Genomic DNA, 11,791 nt, shown 5'->3' with positions numbered 1-11,791 from the left:
TCTCAAGGAACCAACTCTTTGTTTCATTGATTCTTTGTACTGCCCTCTTTGTTTCTATTTTATTGATCTAGGCCTTCAATTTGATTATTTGTTAACATCTACTCCTCTTGGCCATGATTACTTCTTTTTGTTCTAGAGCTTTCAGGTCTTCTTTTAAGTTGCTAGTATGAGCTTTCTCTATTTTTATTCTTCTCTCATGTAATACACCCCAACTGCACTTCCCTCTACCACTACTTGCAGTCTCCCAAACCCTCTCTCCAACTTCTATGTAGTCTATTATTTTGTTAGATTTGCTGAACAATCTGCTATGCCAGATTGTTCTTGTCCATTTGTATGGAATATCTTCTGTAGATCCTCTACCCTGTGGTTGGAAATGTATATCCTTGATGTTAAGGTGTATTTCTTACATGTAACAGAAGGGTAGATCTTGGTTTTGCATCCATTCTGTTAATCTGCTGTGTCTTTTTAATTGGGGTATTGAACAATACCAATGACCTGTGATTGTTAATTCCTGCTATGTTATTGTTGTCAGTGGTAATGATGGTGAGTGTGTCCCTTTATTTGAGTTTAGTAATCTGTGGATTGTTTTATTCCCTGCATTTTCATGGATGTAGGTAACCTACATAGGTTGACATTTTCTTTCTAGCACCCTTTATATGTCTGTATTCACAGATAAATATTGCTTAAATTTGTTTTGTTTTGTTTTATGGAATATCTTACTTTCTCCATCTATGGAGATTGAAAATGTCTCTGGATATAGTAGTGTGTGTTGGCATCTGTGGTCTCTTAGAGTCAACAGCACATGTGTCCAGGCCCTTTTGGTGTTTAGAGTGTTTTTTGAGAAGTTAAGCACAATTCTAATTGATCTAACTTTATATGTTACTTGGTCTTTTTTCTTTTACAACTTTTAATATTCTTTCTTTCTTCTGTATATTTAATGTTTTGATAATTATGTTGCAGGAAAAAATTTTTCTGGTCCACTCTAAATGGTGTTCTGTTTGCTTCTTGTATGTTTATAGGCATTTTCTTCATTATGTTAAGAAGATTTTCTTCTATGATTTTATTGAATACATTTTCTGGGCTTTTTAGCTATGTTTTATCTGCTTCCTCTATAGCTATTATTCTTAGGTTTGGTCTTTTCACACTGTCTCAGATTTACTATATGTTCTGTGTCAGGAATGTTTTAGATTTAACATTTTCTTTAACCAAGGCATCATTTTTTTCTATAGTATCTTCAGTGTCTGAGACTCTCTCTTCTATGGGTTGTATTCAGCTGAGGAAGCTTGCTTCTGTGGTTCCTGTTCAAATTCCTATTTTTTTTTATTTTCAGAATTTCTCCAGTTTGGGTTTTCTTTAGTAATTCTGTTTCCATTTTCATGCCATGATCAGTTTTATTTGTTTCTTTCCATTCTGTTTTTTCTTTTGTTTTGTTTTTTGTTTCCCTTCTTAGATTTATTTAAGAGATTAATTCATTTTCTCTAATTGTGTTTTCTTGCATTTCTTTAAAGGATGTATTCACTTACTCTTTAAGGATCTCTATCATCTTCATATAGTTGGTTTTAAGGACTTTTCCTTATACTCTTGCTATATTAAAATATTCTGGGCCTGTTGTGGTAGGATAGATAGCTGGGCTCTGGTGGAGACATATTACCCTGGCTGGTTTTTATTGAGTTTTTATGCTGGTGTCTTAGCATCTGGGTTTAGGATGATTAAAGATATCAGTGCTGAATTCTGGATGTGTCTTTCTTGGGTGGGTTGTTTGTTCCTTGGTTTCTGTTTCTCCCTGGACTATGTGCTCCCTGTTTTCCTAGTATGTTCAGCTGTTCTGTTCACAGGGAATACTTGCTGGTTTTGGAGTTGGCAAGAATTGGGAATTGAATGAGTTAGGGACTGAGTTTAAGAATGGAATTTGAGGGAGGGGGGAAGGTCTTTATGATTGTTATGGATGGGGTCAAAGAGGAAAGGGAGAACACAGCACTTTCCAGTTACCTTGCTGGGGATGAGACTGGAGGCAGGGAATCTCAGGAGCTTTAGGAGATGTATGGGTCTGACTTCAGCCTACTTGTTTTCCTGGGAGGAGCTGCCTTTGTCTTAGTAAGGATGCCTGCTTGAGTGGGGTCTGGGACAAATCAACAAGCTGGGAAATGGAGATTAGAAGAAGTTGGTTTGTGGGGTCAACAGGAGATAAGAAAGACTGCAGCAAGTGTTCTTTTGCAGTGCTAGTGATGAGGCTGTGGTATTAAATCTATAGGAATAGAGAAAGACTGGTTTTCTGGCAGATGTGATCTGTGGTTTAACAGGGGTGCCTCCAGAAGGTGGGGGCTGGGATGCAGCAATGAGTACAAGGGGAATAGTTAGGAGGGGATGGCTTGTGGGATTCACAGGAGAAGCAGTGAGGAAAGGCCGCATTTGTGTTCTATTGCAGTGGTAGAATGAGACTGGGGTATTGGTTCCGGGGCAACAGAAAGCCTAATGAGTGTTTAATAAACACTTCTGGAAATTACATTACTTTTGATTTAGCTGCATTGTTTTCATGAAATATTTCATTTAAAAATTCTATACTTTTGATTTAACTGCATTTTTTCATGAAATATTCTCTTACTATTTTGTGTACGAAGACACTATTAATCTGTATAACCAATTGAGGATCAGAAGTCAGAGTTCTTTAGTTTACATCACAACCCTGCCTCTTATTTTCAGTGTGACTTTGAGCAAGTCATTTAACCTTCCTCTGTAGTTTTGCATAATTTCAGGTCATAGGAATTAGCATTTAAAATATTCAGAATAGTTCTAGCATAGAGTAAGCTTTCAATAAATATTAGCTTTTATTTTTATGCTAACAGAAAAGGCAAGTTTAAAAGTTTCTCTTTTATGGATTGTGTGATGAATAGAATGTTTGTGTTCCTTCAAAACTCGCGTGAGGGTCCAAATCTCCAAAGTGACATCATTAGGAGGTGAGGTACTTGGTTTAGACCATGCGAAGAGAAGTCCTATGAGTGGGATTGGTGCCCTAATAAAAAGATACAAGAGTGCTTGCTTTGTCTGTCTCTGCCGAATGAGGATGTGATGAGGGATGGGCAGTTTAAATCAGGAAGCAGAACTCACCCCGGTATCAGAGCAACTAACACATTGATCTCAGACATTTTAGCATTCTGGACTATGAACAATAAATGTATGCTTCTTAAGTTACCCAATGATAGCATTCTGTCTAAACTCCACTCCCATAGTTACCTGGCAACAGCCAGGTAGGCCTGGCCCACTATAAAAGGGGCTGTTTGCCCCCTCCTGTCTCTCTCTTACTCTTGCTTCCCTCTTGTTTCTCTCTTGCCCTCTTGGGCTCTTCCCTTTCACCTCTTTCCATGTGCTCATGGCCATGGCTGGCCTCTACTTCTCTATACTTTCTCTCTCTCTGCCTCTCTCTGCCTCTCCTACCTTCTTAACTCCCCTCATCATGCCCTAAACAAACTCTATTCTATACTATACCACCTTGTGGCTGATCCCTCAGGGGGAAGGCATGCATTGATATGGGCCTGCTGAGACATTCCCTTTCCCCATACCTCACCACACACCCATAGAACATATCTTATACTTCTTTATCTTTTTATAAACAGTCAATAGTAACTTCATAGAGCAACCTCAACAGTACTGATTCTTTTAACTTTTCAATATTAGAAAAATCTGCTGTGTGTATAAATCATTTAATATCAAGGTAATACTAACAAACTGTGCTATTTGAGATTTTCAAACAAGTTATTGGAGTGTAGGAAAATCATAACGGGCTATGCTACTTCCACAATAATTCAGTAATAACTACTGAATGTTGTCACCATCTCTAGGTGTTCAGGTGATGAGAATGGGATCTGGAATCAGAGTAGACAGTGTGATTAGGCTAGAAATATTAGAATATTAATCGACTTATATGAAAAGACTTATTTTCTTTGAATCTGTGTGTATATCTGTGTGTGTACATGCAGACCTGTGTGTGGGCACCCTTGGAGGCCAGAAGAGATTTCTGGTGCTAGGAAAGAAACTCATGTCACTTGAAGGAGCAGCAAGCATTCTTCTTTTTAATTGGTTATTTTATTTATTTACATTTCAAGTGTTTTCCCCTTTCCCAATCCCCCCCCCCCACCAGAAACTCCCTATCCCATTCCCCCTTACCCTGCTTCTATGTGGGTGCTCCCTCACCCACCTACCTACTCCTGCCTCACTGCCTTAGCATTCCGCTACACTGGAGCATCAAGCCTTCACAGGACCAAGGGCCTTCCTCCCATTGATGCCAGATAAGGCTCTTTCAGCTCCTTCAGTCCTTCCCCTAACTCCTCCATTGGGGTCCCTGTGCTCAGTCCAATGGTTGGCTGAGAGCGAACAAATCCGTATTGGTCAGGCTCTGGCAGAGTCTCTCAGAAGACAGCTATGTCAAGCTCCTGTCGGCAAGCACTTCTTAGTATCCACAATAGTGTCTGGGTTTGGTGTCGACATGTGGGATAGATTCCTAGATGGGGTAGTTTCTAGATGGCCTATTCCTTCAGTCTCTGCTCCATACTTTGTCCTTGTATCTCCTTTAGACAGGAACAATTCTGGGTTAAAATTTTGATGATGGGTGGGTGGCCCCATTCCTCAACAGGAAGAGGGGCAGGAATGCCTAACCTCTGAATATGGTCTCAACAGGTTCTCCCTCCCCTTTGTGGGATATTTTAGTTAATGTTATCCCTGTGGGGTCCTGGGAGGCTCTTGCTTTCCTGACATCTGGGACTTATTGGTTGCTACCCCTAGTTTCCCATCCCCCATTGCTGACCCTCTGCACATCTCCTCCATTGCCTCCCATCCCTGATTTCCCCCCTCTTCTTCCCCTCCCCCTCTTCTCTTCCTCCCAAGTCTCTCCCACCCTTTACTTCCCTTGATTATTTTGTTCTTCTTTCTAAGTAGGACTGAAGCATCCACTCTTTTGTTTTTCTTCCTCTTGAGCTTCATGTGGTCCATGAGTTGTATCTTGGGTATTCCACACTCTTTGCCTAATATCCACTTATCAGTGAGTGTATACCATGTGTGTTATTTTGTGACTGGGTTGCAAATTTTTATAATAAATCAAATAAACATATTTGATCTTTGTGGAAAGAAAAATATCACTCAGGATGATATTTTCTAGATCTATTCATTTGCTTGTGAATTTCATGAAGTCATTGTTTTTAAAGACTGAGTAGTACTCCACAATGTAAATGTACCACATTTTCTGTATCCATTCCTCTGTTGAAGGGACCTCTGGGTTGTTCCCAGCTTCTGGATATTATAAATAAGGCTGCTATGAACATAGTGGAGTTGGGCACATACTCAGAAGATGCTCTGACATGTAATAAGGATACATGCTCCACTATAGTCACAGCAGCAAGCATTCTTAACCCGAGAAATCTCGCCAGACCCAGTGGTAGCTTTTGTTAGAGGATATCCTAGCAAATCACATGGCCATGCATGCAGAAAGGACATAATGCTCTAAATCCTCTTTCCTTCTACCTGTCTGTTGCCTTGCTCCCTGAATTAGAGAAAAGTAATGGGTGAAGTAGTCTGCTGATGGTAAGTGTGATCTTGGGGACAGGTAAAAGATGTCAAGAGCATTAATCATGTCAATATGTGGTCTGAAAAATTACAATTTCAGGAAATTATATATGATTCTTTAACAATAAGCATATTTGCTTATCTACCACTGAGAATAATTGATAGCAGCCAAGTACATAATATGTAATTGATATCCAAAGTGTAAAATGTAATGCAAAGCTCTACAGTCTATTCTAATTGACTAGGAATCCACTGAGTTGTATAGACTCTAGGTTTGCTTAAGTAGTGTGTTCTATGTTTAGTTAATTTTAGTGTGTGATTTTTTTATTTATTTGCAAATTTTTATAATAAATCAAATAAACATATTTAATCTTTGTGGAAAGAAAAGTCTTTAGTAGAGATTGATGATGATAGAAGTAGGAGATATTTTGAGGAATGCTCCATGTCTTTAATGTGTATTAACTTTGTGATTTTTACAGAAGCCAATAGTCTCTTGAGTGGCAAAATCACTCTTCATGTGAAAATGTTATTTTAACCTACATCCAATCATTTTATCTATAGCAGCTCTTGTCTCTAAGGTTTGGGCATTTGGTTATGCTTGGACTATTCCACCTCTGAAGACTTATAACTCTCTATAAATGTCCCATAAATAGGTGAATTTGTTGCATAATCTATATGATGACCTATGCAACGAGCAAAAATATCAACATCATATTTGATTTTTGAGAAGCTGAAAATTTTTCTAACATTACAGAGATCAAAGAATCCCTGCTATTTATTCTGGAGATTTTTGTTCACAAAGACCATACTCCTAGCTTCTCTTTTGAATGGAAAAGCCTTGATTATCATCTTGAAATTCAGCTTCCTCTTCTATTCTAGTGGGTTTGGGCACAAACTCAGTTCCCACTGGACTAGCATTGACACATTTCTTCCTCTCTTCTGCTAACAAATATTATTCAACGGTTTCTTAAATTTGAGTGCACTGACAGCCCGAGCTTGGCTTCTTTATGTCTTGCAACTGTACCAATAGGGAGCATGGTGGTATCTCTGTATTTATTTATTTTTATTGCTGTACTTATTTAGATCTCCAGGGTTCTGCTTATAAATTTAATAAGAAAAATTTCTTTCACTCACTCTAGCCCTTAGTCATCTCCAGATTTATCCAATAGCTTTCTAAACTCTATAGAATCAATTAAAAAGATTGCTCAATTTCCCTTTCTTTATATCTCTGACAAAATAATGGAACCTGGAACCTATAAAGTTCCATTAAGAGTACATAAATCCTTTCCTGGCTCCTACTAAAAGCGTTTCCCTTGTTTCTCTTTATCTACTGGATTATTGTTGTTTTTATACCAGGCTGATGGAAGTTTAATGTTAAGTGCTTCATTAATAATGTTTTGTGCTTTAGAAAAATTTGAAACAGATAAATCTTGACAGTGAACAGAACTTATTTATTTTATTCTTTGTGTTAACATCACAGGGAATTTTTAAAAAGAGAGAAAGCTTTGTTTGCTCTTCAAGATATAAACGGCAGTATTTTACAAACCATAGCCACAGAAATAGAATTAATTAGTGGAAGGATAATAATGGTTTTAGAAATTGAACATAAATGTTTGCTTCTATCAGTAATAAAAGGATAAAAAACACTGTATTGAAAGAAGACAAAAAATTCATGCATTTCCTGGAATGACAGGGCATGTTCATGAGTATGTTAACAATATTTGTGCAGAAAAATAATTAAAATAGAAAATGTCTAGTTTCATTTTCTTTATTTGAAAACAATTTGTGATTCTCACTGGCTATATTTGCTAGTAATTCATTTTCTAGTAAAAAATAACCTTGGCTTAGTTTTCTATTTAGTTTAGTACTCTTTACATTTTTTTCTAATTAATTTATGTGTCAGCTAAAATAGAATTATCTTTTTCTGTTTCAAGTGACTCTCCATCCCCAAATCTGTGCCCTTGCCTCCATATACATTCAAAGTACCAGATGGAACCTTGAGTTAAATAAATAACACATACAACACCAGTTAAACCTCATCGCACATTATATAGATAACAAATCTCTAAGAGATGCCATCATGAATACACTCAGTGAGGGCACCTCTCTCCTTGCTGGCTATTCCATTCTACTTGTGTGTGACTTTAGGGATTTCTGCTATTAGCTTTTCATTACCATAAGCAATAAACAACTTAAAAAGAGAAAATGGTTGCCTTCTCTCCCTATAATCAAGTTTATTTTAGAGGATTCAGTCTATGATCCATTGAGTCTGTCTCTTTGGCTCATGATGAGGAACGTCCAGGGGGACAAAGCTGCTTTTGTCCTGATCAGGGGGTAACCAAAATCAACAAGAGATTGTAGGCTCACAGTGTCTTTTGGGAGCCTGTCCTTGGTGACCTATAGACCTCCCATTTGGCTTTGCATTTTAAGGTTTCTATCAGCCTCTAAGAGTAGCAAGCTGCATAAGTATCAAAAGATGGCCTAGTCGCCATCACTGGAAAGAGAGGCCCATTGGACTTGCAAACTTTATATGCCCCAATATAGGGGAATGCCAGGGCCAAAAGAATGGGAATGGGTGGGTAGGGAAGTGGGGGGCGCTATGGGGGACTTTTGGGATAGCATTGGAAATGTAATTGAGGAAAATACCTAATAAAAATATAAAAAAAATTTAACATACAGGCCTTTGGGTATTATTCTATGTCTACACTACAACATCTGTTACTGAGCAATCTTCAGGAAATGCAGGAAAGGGTAGAAAAGTGCTTTTTCTAGTGCTAGTGGGATGAGAGTCCATGATAATGATCACACACACACACACACTTTAAACCAACAATTATCAGCTGTCAGGCATGTGAGCAAGGCTCTGTTGGATCACCCAATTTGTAGGAAGACCATTAGTTATCTGCAACTGTATGAGTGGGTTTGATGCTGCCAGAATACAAAACTGCTCAGCCAAGCCTAAAATTCAAATTAGTTATCAGGAACTAATGAACGATAGCTGTTTTAGTTCACTAAGTTTTAAGGTGTCTGTTTGCATGGGAAACTGCAATAGAGCTTATCAGGCATATTCCTGGTCCTCATGAAAATGGTTTATAGTCATATTCTTCATAGATATACATTTTCAATTTTCTGTTCCTTCCCATATCCATTCCTTTTTATTTGAAGCCTTTAAGTTACTTCCACTCAATGTATTAGGCTTTGCCATCGCATATGCGTTAGGCTTTGAAATGTGGGCAGAAGCACCAGTGGGAGTTTTCAGCTGCAGCTTTAGGAGATTTCATGTATTTTTTCCTATCTTCTTATACTTCTCTATCATGTAAAACATTTTAGGAGACATTATCTTCCCATGGAACCTCTCATGTGTATATATTCTAGATTAGACATGAACTTCTGAAAATCCTCCTGCCTCTGCCTCACAAGTGATGAGAATATAGACAGGCATCCTCATGCCTGATTGGCAATAGAAGATTAAATATCTACATAACTCCCTTGGACAAATTTGGAGCATGGCACCAAGCCTGTCAGAACCTATTACAGATGATTGAATGTTCAGTCAATTTGTAAATGTGTGAGCAGAGAGAAATAATTGTTGCTCTATGCCACTGAATATGTTGTGCTATATTTTTGGTGTTAACTGGCTATAAAATGAAAATGTTTAAAGCTAATGACATATCAACAGTATTTTTTAATGAAACCAAAAATCATGTACATATAGAGTATTGTGTTTAGCATAAAGAAGCCCTAGCTACCATCTCTAGTACTACCCAAGACAAAGCAAAACAAGTGTGATTCAGGAAGTTAGAAATCACGGGCCATGCCAATACATGGGGATTGACTGAGAGCAGCAGATTATTAATTCTTTCATTGACATATTTCTAGGTACTAATACTGGAAAGCACGTTACTGTTTCACAAAGCTATTCTCGGGTATCTTTGGTACCAATTCTGTGGTCCTTCTTCTCTTTCATGCTGCTAAAATAGCCAAAGAGAAAAGTGTTATGAGTTAGTGGTACAAAGTAGTTTTCTTACTGCTGTGATAAAATATCTTACAGGGAAGATTAAGAGACAAGAAGTTTACTTTGGCTCATGATTTTAGGAAGTACAGTCCACCAGGGCAAGAAGAATATCTCAACTGTTGGTTACAATGAAGTAGCAGGACATTGTGGCTTCTGTTTCTCACATCTTAGAAGGTTGTGAAACAGAAATATAACAGAACTATGGCTGAGCTATATTTTCTTTTTCAAATTAATTATTTTATTTACATCCTGATTGCAACTTCTCTTCCCCACCCAACAGTGCCTCATTCTCACCTCCTTTCATCCCCATTTCCCAGTTCTCCCTTTTGCCTCAGAAAAGGGGAGGCCTCCCATGGATATCACTCTGCCTTGGCATATCAAGTTGCAGTAGGGCTAGGTGCATCATATTGTGGCTAGGAAAGGCATGGGTTATATTTCCAAATGTCTGTCTTGAATGGCCCACCTCTTCCATCCGGGACCGTTAAGCTCCCAAAACAATACTATTATCAGAGGACCAGCTGTTCAAACATGTAGATCTGTGGGAATATTTTACATTAAAATTATACAGCATCCTTGGTCACCCGAGTGTCAGTTCCTGGTTTCAGTTTGTAGCACTTCTCAAAACAAAACAAAACAAAGTAAGTACTATTGAGACAGAAATCATGGATCATTGAAACATTTGGGTAGATAATAATTAAAACGTTAAAAATATTAGAAGTTAGTGATGAGAACAAGATTTCCATTAGATATATTTGTAATTAATAGGGGTTTCTTAGTTAACACAAGTCTTCAATACTGAAAGGAGCTAGGAGTTAGAATGGTTTAAGTTTATGGTGTAAAATGCTATTAAGTTTATGTTTTGCAAAAGACAAGTTTCCTCTTATGAAAGTCATAAAAAACATGTTGAAACAACACTCCCTATTTTTTTAATTGGATATTTTCTTTATTTACATTTCAAATGTTTTCCCCTTTCCAGGTCTCCCCTTTGGAAACCTCCTATCCCATTCACCCTTTTCCTTGCTTCTATGAGGGTGTTACCCCCCCACTCCTGTCTTCTCGCCCTAGTGTTCCCCTATACTGGGGCATCAGACACCCTTAGGCCCAAGGCTGCTCCTCCCACTGATGTCTAACACTCCTTATTTTTAATATTGACCTTGGTGTTTCCAAAGAAAAGTAAGATTGTTCTCACAAATCTTAATTATCAAGGTCTGATGGGTTTAAAAATCACAATAAAAATGAATTCCTAGATTTTGCTTCAATTTTATGTATAATTTTTTCAGAGACTAGCAAAACCAAACAGCCAATTAGATAAAAGAACATCACATGCCATTACCAGCCTAGAGTCCAAACCATGAGCAAATAAGATATATTTGAGGGGAGAGATGCTAGATATTGCATCTCTTTAATACCACCCTCTCATTTTATATCTATCTTGTTCTAGAATGACAGAAAGTGGTCCACATGAAGGAATCATGCTATCAATTTTACAAACACACACATACACATTGAATGCATCTATGTACAGTTTATTATTCTGAAAGCTAGAGACACAGACAACATTCTCCTAAACAAATATTGATAATAGCAAGTCCACAAAATATGTGGGTTTTAAATGGACTTTGCATGATTTCTTTATTGCTGTTAGGACCAACACTTGACAAATATCATTAAAGTTATTATAATTAAGTCTTGGCTTCCTTCTTTCATGACAATTTAGAAACTAGCTTGGAAGATTTGTATTTGTTTCCTGCCCTAAGGGTATAAGTTTGTCGGAGTCCTCATTTACCCTTTCCGACTAAATTCTTAAAAACTTACAAATTACATTGTGAAAGCATCTCAGATCAATTGTTTCATTTTATATTAAAATGCTTAGACATGAAAGGCGAAGGGAGCCTCATTGATGAAAAGGAAACTAGGAGGCCTGAGAACAACAAGATGAAGAAGAATTGTGCAAAATAAAATAATACACCTGAGTGAAGGCATTATAAGGAAACCTATTTTATTTTATTTTCAAAAACAATTTTTATTAGATATTTTCTTCATTTACATTTCAAATACTATCCTGAAAGTCCCCTATGTCCCCCACTTACCCCTGCTCCCCAACCCACCCACTCCTGCTTCCTGGCCCTGGCATTCCTCTGTACTGGGGCATATAATTTTTGCAAGATCAAGGACCTCTTCTCCCAATGATGGCCAACTAGGCCATCTTCTGCTACATATGCA

This window comes from Mus caroli, unplaced genomic scaffold, assembly GCF_978045245.1.
Source record: "Mus caroli unplaced genomic scaffold, Mus_caroli_1 scaffold_5, whole genome shotgun sequence".
NCBI lineage: Eukaryota > Metazoa > Chordata > Mammalia > Rodentia > Muridae > Mus > Mus caroli.
The sequence above is the reverse complement of the archived record's forward strand: the minus strand, read 5'-3'. Positions refer to the sequence as shown.